This window comes from Cynocephalus volans, chromosome 7 (genome assembly GCF_027409185.1).
Source record: "Cynocephalus volans isolate mCynVol1 chromosome 7, mCynVol1.pri, whole genome shotgun sequence".
NCBI lineage: Eukaryota > Metazoa > Chordata > Mammalia > Dermoptera > Cynocephalidae > Cynocephalus > Cynocephalus volans.
Window position 1 is genome coordinate 65507958 of NC_084466.1, and position 8942 is coordinate 65516899.

At 37.6% G+C, this 8942-nt stretch overlaps 1 pseudogene; it reads left to right on the forward strand.

Moving 5' to 3' along the window:
• The first annotated feature begins 770 nt into the window (after window positions 1-770).
• LOC134381650 (zinc finger protein 485-like) lies at window positions 771-2656 on the forward strand (annotated as a pseudogene).
• Window positions 2657-8942: the final 6286 nt, after the last annotated feature.

Below are 8942 nucleotides of genomic sequence, written 5' to 3' on the forward strand. Positions count from 1 at the left end.
AATCCATTTTCAGTTGTATCATCCAATTTTAAAGAAATTTTCACTGGATATAGAATTTTAGGTTGACTTTTTTCCCCAGTACTTTGAGGATGTTTTTCCATTGTCTTTTTTCTTTCATAATTTCCCACAAGAAGCCTCTTATAATTTTCACTTTTGTTCCTCTTTATGCAATGTTGTTATTTTCCCCCCTCTAACTGCTTTTAACTTTTTCTCATTATCATTACTTTCAGGAATTTGATTGTAATGTGACTTGGTGTGGTTTTCTTTCGTTTCGCCTCATTTGTCGTACTTTAAACTTCTTGGATCTGTGGATCTGTTGGTTTACAGTTTTTTTTAAATAAAAAAAAAAACAGCCTTTGCTTCATTACCAAGTGTTAGGAATTAAATACAGACTAAAAGAGAAATTAAAAGGCTCATCACCTTGTTTCTTCTACATAACACACACAACCAGAAGCAATGAGCAGGCTCACCAGTGGACTGTCCACACAGAAGGAAATAGGATAAATTAAGTCTCCTCATTTTTAAGATTTTCTACAAACAAATTTGGGACAATTATCACTTCAAAATCTGCTCAGAGTGCTAAAGACAATGCAGAAGGAAGCATAAAACTTGGGTTTTTCCATCATGGGACACAGAAATAGAAAGCCACCTTCTACTGGACACATGAATTGTCCACTGGTAACAGTCAAAATGGTCTCAAGCATCTGCCAAGTGCAAGCCTTACATCGCATCCTTTTGTATAAAATCCAGCAGTTCTCACCCAGGAAAGCATGGCCTTTCACAGGTGAGCCACCATAGAGGAAAGGGGTTGGCATCTAAGGAAATGGGGTGATAACTAACTATAGCAAGTTCTATTTTTCCCAAAACTGTCATTTTTCAAATGGATGTCTTAATTCTTTCAAGGATATAAGGGTACTTCAAAAAGTTTGTGGAAAAATAGAATTAAAAGATAATATGAATCTTTCCACGAACTTTTTGAAGTACCCGTGTATAACTAAACACATAGTGGACACTCACAAATGGGCCCTGAACACAAAAAAGTTGAGAAGCAGTATAGTAATTTTTCACAATGTTCCAATTTAATGTGGTAGATATAAACTTTAAGAGCTCAACATCATGCCACTAATAATATTCAACTTCAATTTAAATGATTAATTGAGGAGAGTGGCGGTGGGACCACGTGGGCAGCCCTGACACTCGTTCCCTCCGGCGGTGGACGCCGCCAGGCTGGGGCCTGTGGCCTCCGGACCCTGGTGGATTGGCTCATGCAGGATTCTCTGCTTTGCCCTGGAGAGCAGTTCAGGAGACAGATGGCCCCAAGAGCCCCAGTCCAGACAAGTTTGGCTTTTCCTTTTCCTGAGAAATGGCCATGCATTTCAGAGTGAGGAATTATTGACATTTGTGTATGTGGCTATGGCCTTTACCCAGACCGAGTGGAAACACCTGAATGCTGCTCAGCAGGCTCTGTACAGGGAGGTGATGCTGGAAAACTATGGGAATCTGGTATCGTGGAGCTTCTCTCATCCAAACCAATACTAATCACTCAGTTGGAGCAAGGGGCAGAACCCTAGATGGAGGTGCAAGAGGTTCCATCAGGTACTCGTGCAATCAAGGCATACAGGTTTGAAACAAAGATGCCAGCCCTAAAACAGAATGACTCTGAAGGATCTGTTATAAGAGAGCAAACAAGACATGTGCTGATGAAGAGAGGCCTGGAACAGGAGGGCGGAGGTGCCACGGAGCAGCAGCACTGTAGGTGCGAGGAACGTGGGCAAGTCTTCCAGTACAGCTCCTCCCTTACTAGCCACCAGAGAAATCACACTGGTGAGAAAACACGTAAATGAACAGCTCATCACTTTTAAATCATCATAAAATTCATGTAGGCAAGCAACCTTATAGATGTATCGAATGTGGGAAATTCCTCAAGAAGCACTCAACATTTATTAATCATCAGAGAATTCATTCTAGAGAGAAACCCCATAAATGCAGTGAATGTGGAAAAACTTTCAGAAAGAACTCTATCCTTTTGAGTCATCAGAGAATTCATACTGGCCAGAAACCTTACACATGTAATGCCTGTGGGAAAGCCTTTGCTCAGAATGCAGCCCTTACTTCATGAGAATACATAGTGGAGAGAAACCTTTTAAATGTAACGAATGTGGGAAAGCTTTCAGGGCTAACTGGGTTGGAACATCAGAAAATCCGTGTGGGTGAGAAACCATATCAGTGTAATGAATGCAGAAAAGCCTTTACGAAGAGCTCTCCTCTTAGAAGTCATCAGAGAATGCATACGGGAGAGAAACCCTATCATTGTACTAAATGTGGAAAATATTTTAGGTATAGCTCATCCTTTGCTGGACATCAGAAAACTCATCGTGGAAATACACCCTATCAGTGTAGTGACTGTGGGAAAGCCTTTACGAAGAGTTCAACCCTTCTTGGACATTAGACAATTCACGCTAGAGAAAAACCCTATCACTGTAAGAAATGTGGGGAAGGCTTCCAGCACAGCTCGGGCCTTGCTGAGCATCAGAAACTACATACTGGAGAAAAACCTTATAAATGTAATGAATGTGGGAAAGCCTTTCCTCACAGTTCAGCCCTTAGACAACCTAAGAAAATTCATAACAAAGAAAGAGCCATCAAATGTAGTTAGCGTGCTAAATCATGCAGAAGTAGTTTATCCCTTCTAACCGTGGATATTCCATAAATTGCACATTTAACAAAATAAATAAATAAATAAATGATCGATTGAACTAAGTTTCCTAATAATTTCATACCCCCAGCAGTAAATTGCACAAAAGATCTATAAGTTTACTAGAGTGTGTGCTAGCCATTCAAACATAAAAAATAAAAACGAAAACAAGCAAAAAAACCCCTAAAACTCATGGGTTGCTGGTGCCCCAAGTCCAATGGGGTTGCATTTGGCCCTCTGGGCCATTATAAAGCTTCAGAGCTAAGAGACACGTAGTATATCACAAGGCTTCAACATTTGCACTTCCTAAGACTAGAATTCTAGAAAGGTGTTAGTTCAGAAATATAAAACTTCCAGTAAAAGGTCTGATTCAGTTATTATTTTATGTTGCTGAAGCTATGATGTTTTCTCCAATCTAAATAGTTTTGCTTTGACAAAACTTAGGTTGCCTTTTCATCTCCAAATTAATTACTTTGCCCATTTTGTTTATTTCCTCCTTTCTATGTCACGTATTTCAGTCAAATTATGAAAGCAAGAGTGTTGGTATAATTGTCAGCATTGTGCAAAAATTAAAAAGTTGTTTTGGATTATCAATCATCAAGTACATTTATAATTTTCTTTATAACCACTTCTGGAGGAAGGGAAGGGTAGAGGAAGAGAAATGAAAGTTTGGAATTCTAATCAAATTCTACAGGCAAGATTCCCCCATAAAATTACTAAACTTTTTAAGGAAATAATGTCATAATCATATATGAAATAAGAATGGTCTACATTATGTTTTGTAAAATCTAACTCATCTAAGTGCCAGAACTAGGATGTATCCAAAACCCTTCTGAAAATCATGAATCCCCATGAAGGCCACTGACTGCCACCATCTGTGAGATGGAAGACAGCCTATGTCTTGACCCAAGATGCAAAATCAGAGTCGGGAATTGCATCTTCAGCCTCAAGACTTCAATGTAGAACTCTGGCCTAGATAAGAAAACAGTGCACTTCCTAATTTAAAAAAAAAAAAAAAAAAAAAGAGTGCTCCTCAAAAATTAAGATCTGGCCAGTGCTTCCTCTTCCCTACCTCCACCCCCAGTCTCCCATCCTGGCAGCCCCAGCCCCCAAGACCTGACACACAGAATAAATACTTCCCCCAAAAATTACACCTTCCACCAACCGAAACTGGCTTTCTCAGAACTATAGAAAATATTTACTTTATTGACACCCAGTTGCTCTCTCAATTTCTAGCTCAACTGAGATGATTATTTTCTGGTGATAATACAGCTTTATTATTTAAAAAAAGGAATTAGCAAACAAAAGTAATGAAACAGTTAAATTTTGAAGCTGCAGACTTTTTGGTTTTTTTAGAGAATCCCTGTGATGCCAAATGGGGCTGTGATTTTGCAATCACAGGCAAATAGAACTTCCAAATACTACCTGCTCGCTAAATGGATTTATACAAGAAGGAACAAAGGGAGAAAAGAAAGAATGGAGGACGGAGGGAAGGAAGAGTCAAAAGCCAAAAAAAGTCATTTGTCATCAATAGCAGCCACCTTTACTCAAAAAAAACATCTGAAAGAAAGAGTTATAGGTTCAGCTCTCTATTTCCTATCACCACGAAAGCAATTTCATCTAGCTGCACAAAGAGGTTCTTCAGAAAAAGAAAAGCCTCCCTTTAAGCTAGGAAAGCTCTCTCTGGGCCCTTTATCTTTCACTGTCAGAATGACAGCATCTTCAGAATCTGGAAGCAATTAAATGTAATGCTACCACGTAGTGTCATTATAAAGTGAGCCAGGAATGAGCCACAAAAAAAGGGGAAAGAGCTATGAAGACATCCACCACCCGATCCAGGGTCTAGCCAGGTAAATGTGGGGATGGGTCAGTTTAAAAATCTAAGCTGTGTCCTATCACAGAACCACAGCCCAGGAGCACATGATTTTAAATTTTTTATTTATTAAATTAGTAATTAATGCTTATGATATAAAAATGTAAAAGGTTCAAATGCAACACGGTGAAAAATAGGTCTCCCTTCCATCTCTTTTTTGCAGTAACCCTGTTACCCTCCCAGGAGGTTTTGTTTGTGTGTGTGTTATATCTGTAATATATATTCTTAAGGTGGAAATATACTATACAAATCATTCTGCACCTTGTTTATATTTTTATTTTTCTTTAACATATTTTGAAGCTCGTTTTATTTCAGTCTATAAAGAGCTACTTCATTAATGGCTGCATAATGTTCCATTATACATGTTTTTAATATTTTATTTAACTCATCCCCTTTTAGTAAACATTTAAATGGAATTAATATTCCATATCATGCTGAAATTAAGGCTGTCATATATCTGTCATTTTTTAGTTATATGAGTGTAGCTGTAGGATAAAGTCCTAGAAGTGGCATATGCAGGCCAAAAGGCACATACATATGTCATAGACATCAGTGTTGGGACATTGGTCTCAATAGAGTTTTTACACCCACCATCAAGCCATAAGAGTGCCTGTTTCCCACGCCCCCCCCCCAACAAAGTGTGTTATCGAACTTTTCTATACTTCTCAATTTAATAGGTGCAAATTATTTGCTAGAGTTGTCTCAATTTGCATTATCTCATTAGGAGTGAGGTTGGGCATCTGTTATGTGTTTGAGCCACTTCCATTTCCTTTACCTCAAATTTTCAGTTCATATCCTTTGTTCATTTTTCCATGGGCTTGTTGCTTTTTTATTAAATTATAGGAGCTCTTCATATATTAGAGAAATCAATGTTTAGTCTGTGATATGAATTGCAGATGTGCTTTCTTGTTCTTTATTTGTCTTTTGATTTTGATTTGGAAGAATTTTGCCTTGCAGAAATGTTATACGTTTATTTTTAAAAATAATCAACAATATGTTTTCTACTTTTGTATTTTATGTCAAACTTTTAAAAGTCTTTCCCATTAAGATGATTTTTTAAATTTTTTTCATAGTTTTTTCGAGTATTTTTATTATTTCATTGTTTAAATATTTGCTTCAAGGATAGCTCAATGCACACAAGTCAAAAAATCAATAAAATCAATGACAAAAACTATATGATTATCTCAATAGATGCAGAAAAAGCTTTTCACAAAATTCACCATTGCTTCATCACTAAGACTCTCAGCAAATTAGGTATAAAGGAAAGTATCTCAACACAATAAAAACTATATATGACAAACCCACCACCAGTATCATCCTGAATGAATGAGAAGCTTTCACCTTTTCCTTTAAGAACAGGAACAAGACAAGGATGCCTACTCTCACCACTCCTACTTAATATAGTATTGGAATCATCAGCCGAAGCAACCAGGCAAGAAAAAGAAATAAAGGGCATCCAGATTGAAAAAGATGAAGTCAAACTGTCTCTGTTTGCAGATGACATGATCCTATATATAGAAAAACCTAAAAACTCTACCAAAAAACTCTTAGAGCTGACAAACAACTTCAGTAAAGTTCCAGAATACAAAATTAACATGCAAAAATCAGTAGTATTTTTATACTCCAATAATGAGCTAACAGAAAAAAAGTCAAGAAAGCAAGCCCATTTATGATAGTCACAAAAAAAAAAAAAAACCATAAAAAAAGCCTAGGAATCAATTTAACCAAGGAGGTAAGAGATGTCTACAATGAGAACTACAAACCACCACTGAATGAAGTTAAAGAAGACACAAAAAGATGGAAAGACATTTCATGCTCTTGGATTGGAAGAATTAACATTGTGAAAATGTCCGACTACCCAAAATGATATGATCTACAGATTCAATGCAATCCCCATCAAAATATCAATGACATTTTTCACAGAAATAGAAAAAAGAAAAAACAATCCTAATATTTATATGCAATTACAAAAGACCCCAAATAGCCAAAGCAATCCTGAGGAAAAAGATAAAGCTGGAGGCATTACACTAGCTGACTTCAAATCATACTACAAAGCTATAGTAATCAAAACAGCATGGTATGGGCATAAAAACACTCAGAACAACGGAACAGAATAGAGAACCCAGAAATCAACCCACTAACTTACAGCCAACTGATATTTGACAAGGGTAACAGGAGAATACATTGGAGAAAGGACTGCCTCTTTAATAAGTGGTACTGGGATAACTGGACATCCATATATAGAAGCATGAAACTAAACTTGTACCTCTCACCATATACCAAAATCAACTCAAAATGGATTAAATATCTAAATATAAGACCTGAAGCTATAAAACTTCTAGAAGAAATCATAGAGAAAACACTTCAGGAACTAGGACTGGTCAAAGACTTTATGAATAAGACCCCAAAAGCACAGGCAACAAAAGAAAAAAATTAAAAATGGGATTATATCAAACTGAAAAGCTTCTGCACAGCAAAGGACAATGTCAACAAAGTGAAAAAACAACCCACAGAATGGGAGAAAATATTTGCAAACTATACATTTGACAAGGGATTAATAACCAGAATATACAAGGAATTCAAACTTCACAGTAAAAAAAACAAGTAACCTGATTAAAAAATGGGCAAAGGAACTGAATAGGTATTTTTCAAATGACCAACATGAAACAATGCTCAACATCACTCAGCATACAAATGGCCAATGTGAAAAAATGCTCAACATCACTCAGCATCAAAGAAATGAAAATCAAAACTATACTAAGATATCATCTCACATGCGTTAGACTGGCCACTATCAAAAAGACGATAACAAATGCTGGCAAGGATGTGGAGAAAGGGCAACCTTACTACTCTGTTGGTGGGACTGTACATTAGTGCAGCCATTATGGAAAACAATGTGGAGGTCCCTCAAACAACTACAGATATAACTTCCATACAATTTAGCAATCCCACTGCTGTGTATATACCCAAAGGTATGGAAATCGTCATGTCAAAGGGATACCTGCACTCCCCTGTTTATCACAGCTCTATTTACAATCGCTAAGAGTTGTAACCAACTTAAATGTCCATCAACAGACAACTGGATAAGGAAAATGTGGTATATATACACAATGGAATACTACTCTGCCATAAAAAGGAATGGAATTCTGCCATTTGGGGCAACATAGATAAACTTAGAGAAAATTAGGTTAAGTGAAATAAGCCAGGTACAGAAAGAAAAACACCACATGTCCTCACTCATAAGTGGGAGTTGACAAAATTAAATAAAAAAGGAAAGAAAGAAAAATACAACAATCACAATAACTCCTTGAACTTTCAAAAGGAGAGAATGGAACTGAGGTCACCAGAAGTGGGAAGGGGGGCAAAGGGGGGATTAGGGAGAAATTAGTAAAATGTTTACATCGTGTAATGATAAAATTTTTAAAATAAATAAATAAATAAAATATTAGAAAAAATAGCAATATGACAATAAAATAAAAATACAAATAAAAAATAAACGTCGGCTCCATTGTGAACTTATTTTTGGTGTAATGGCGTGCCCTGACACCATTTGTTGAATCATTTATCTTTTCTGCACTAATAGAAACATCATCTTTTCATATTATTAAAGTTAATCATTAATGTTTTATTAATTTTATATTTTGGGATTAAAACAACTATACTCACATGCATTAAGACAGTTCCTTATTAAATCTGAACATGTGAACTATGCTACAAGTTTTAATATCTTGTCTTGGCATTTCTTCACTTTTAAAGGAAACTCAAATAGGGAACTAGCCAAGACTTCTCTTAACCACTGAGATGCCCCTGAGAAATACGATCAGTACCTCACGACTCCACCTGTAGCAAAAGTCCCCTAGGTCTCGGCCCCAGAAATTTTTAAACAAATACCAAGACCCAAGTCACAAAAGCGGTGGATGCGGTGATCTAGAGCCAACGCTGGCTAACTGCTCCGGCTCCGGGCGGTGGCGCACGGTGATAGCTGCGGTGGCACGCAGGGCACTGCAGGGGCCGACCAAAGAGTCTACACTGCTTGCTGCTGTGTCCACTACTAAAAGTCGTCAGAAGTAACTGGCAGCAGAACGGAAAGAGCAGGGTTCTGACAAGCTGACGCCCCAACCGTAAACTGTCCCAGCCACTCCAGGGGATGGGCCGGGTGGGAGGCGCACAGCTCACCAGCTGCTCGGGGAAGGACACCGCGCGCGCGTGGGCTTGTTTTTGTACGTTTGGTAAATTGGTTGTGATTTGGAGTAGACTTTTCGTTTTTAGTTTTTGCTATTTGTGTTTTCAGTGGAGTGGGTTCTGAACCTGAATGTTTTTCTTGCTGCCCTGAACTGGTTTTGACTGGGTCCCAAGATGCTTTCCCCAGGGGAT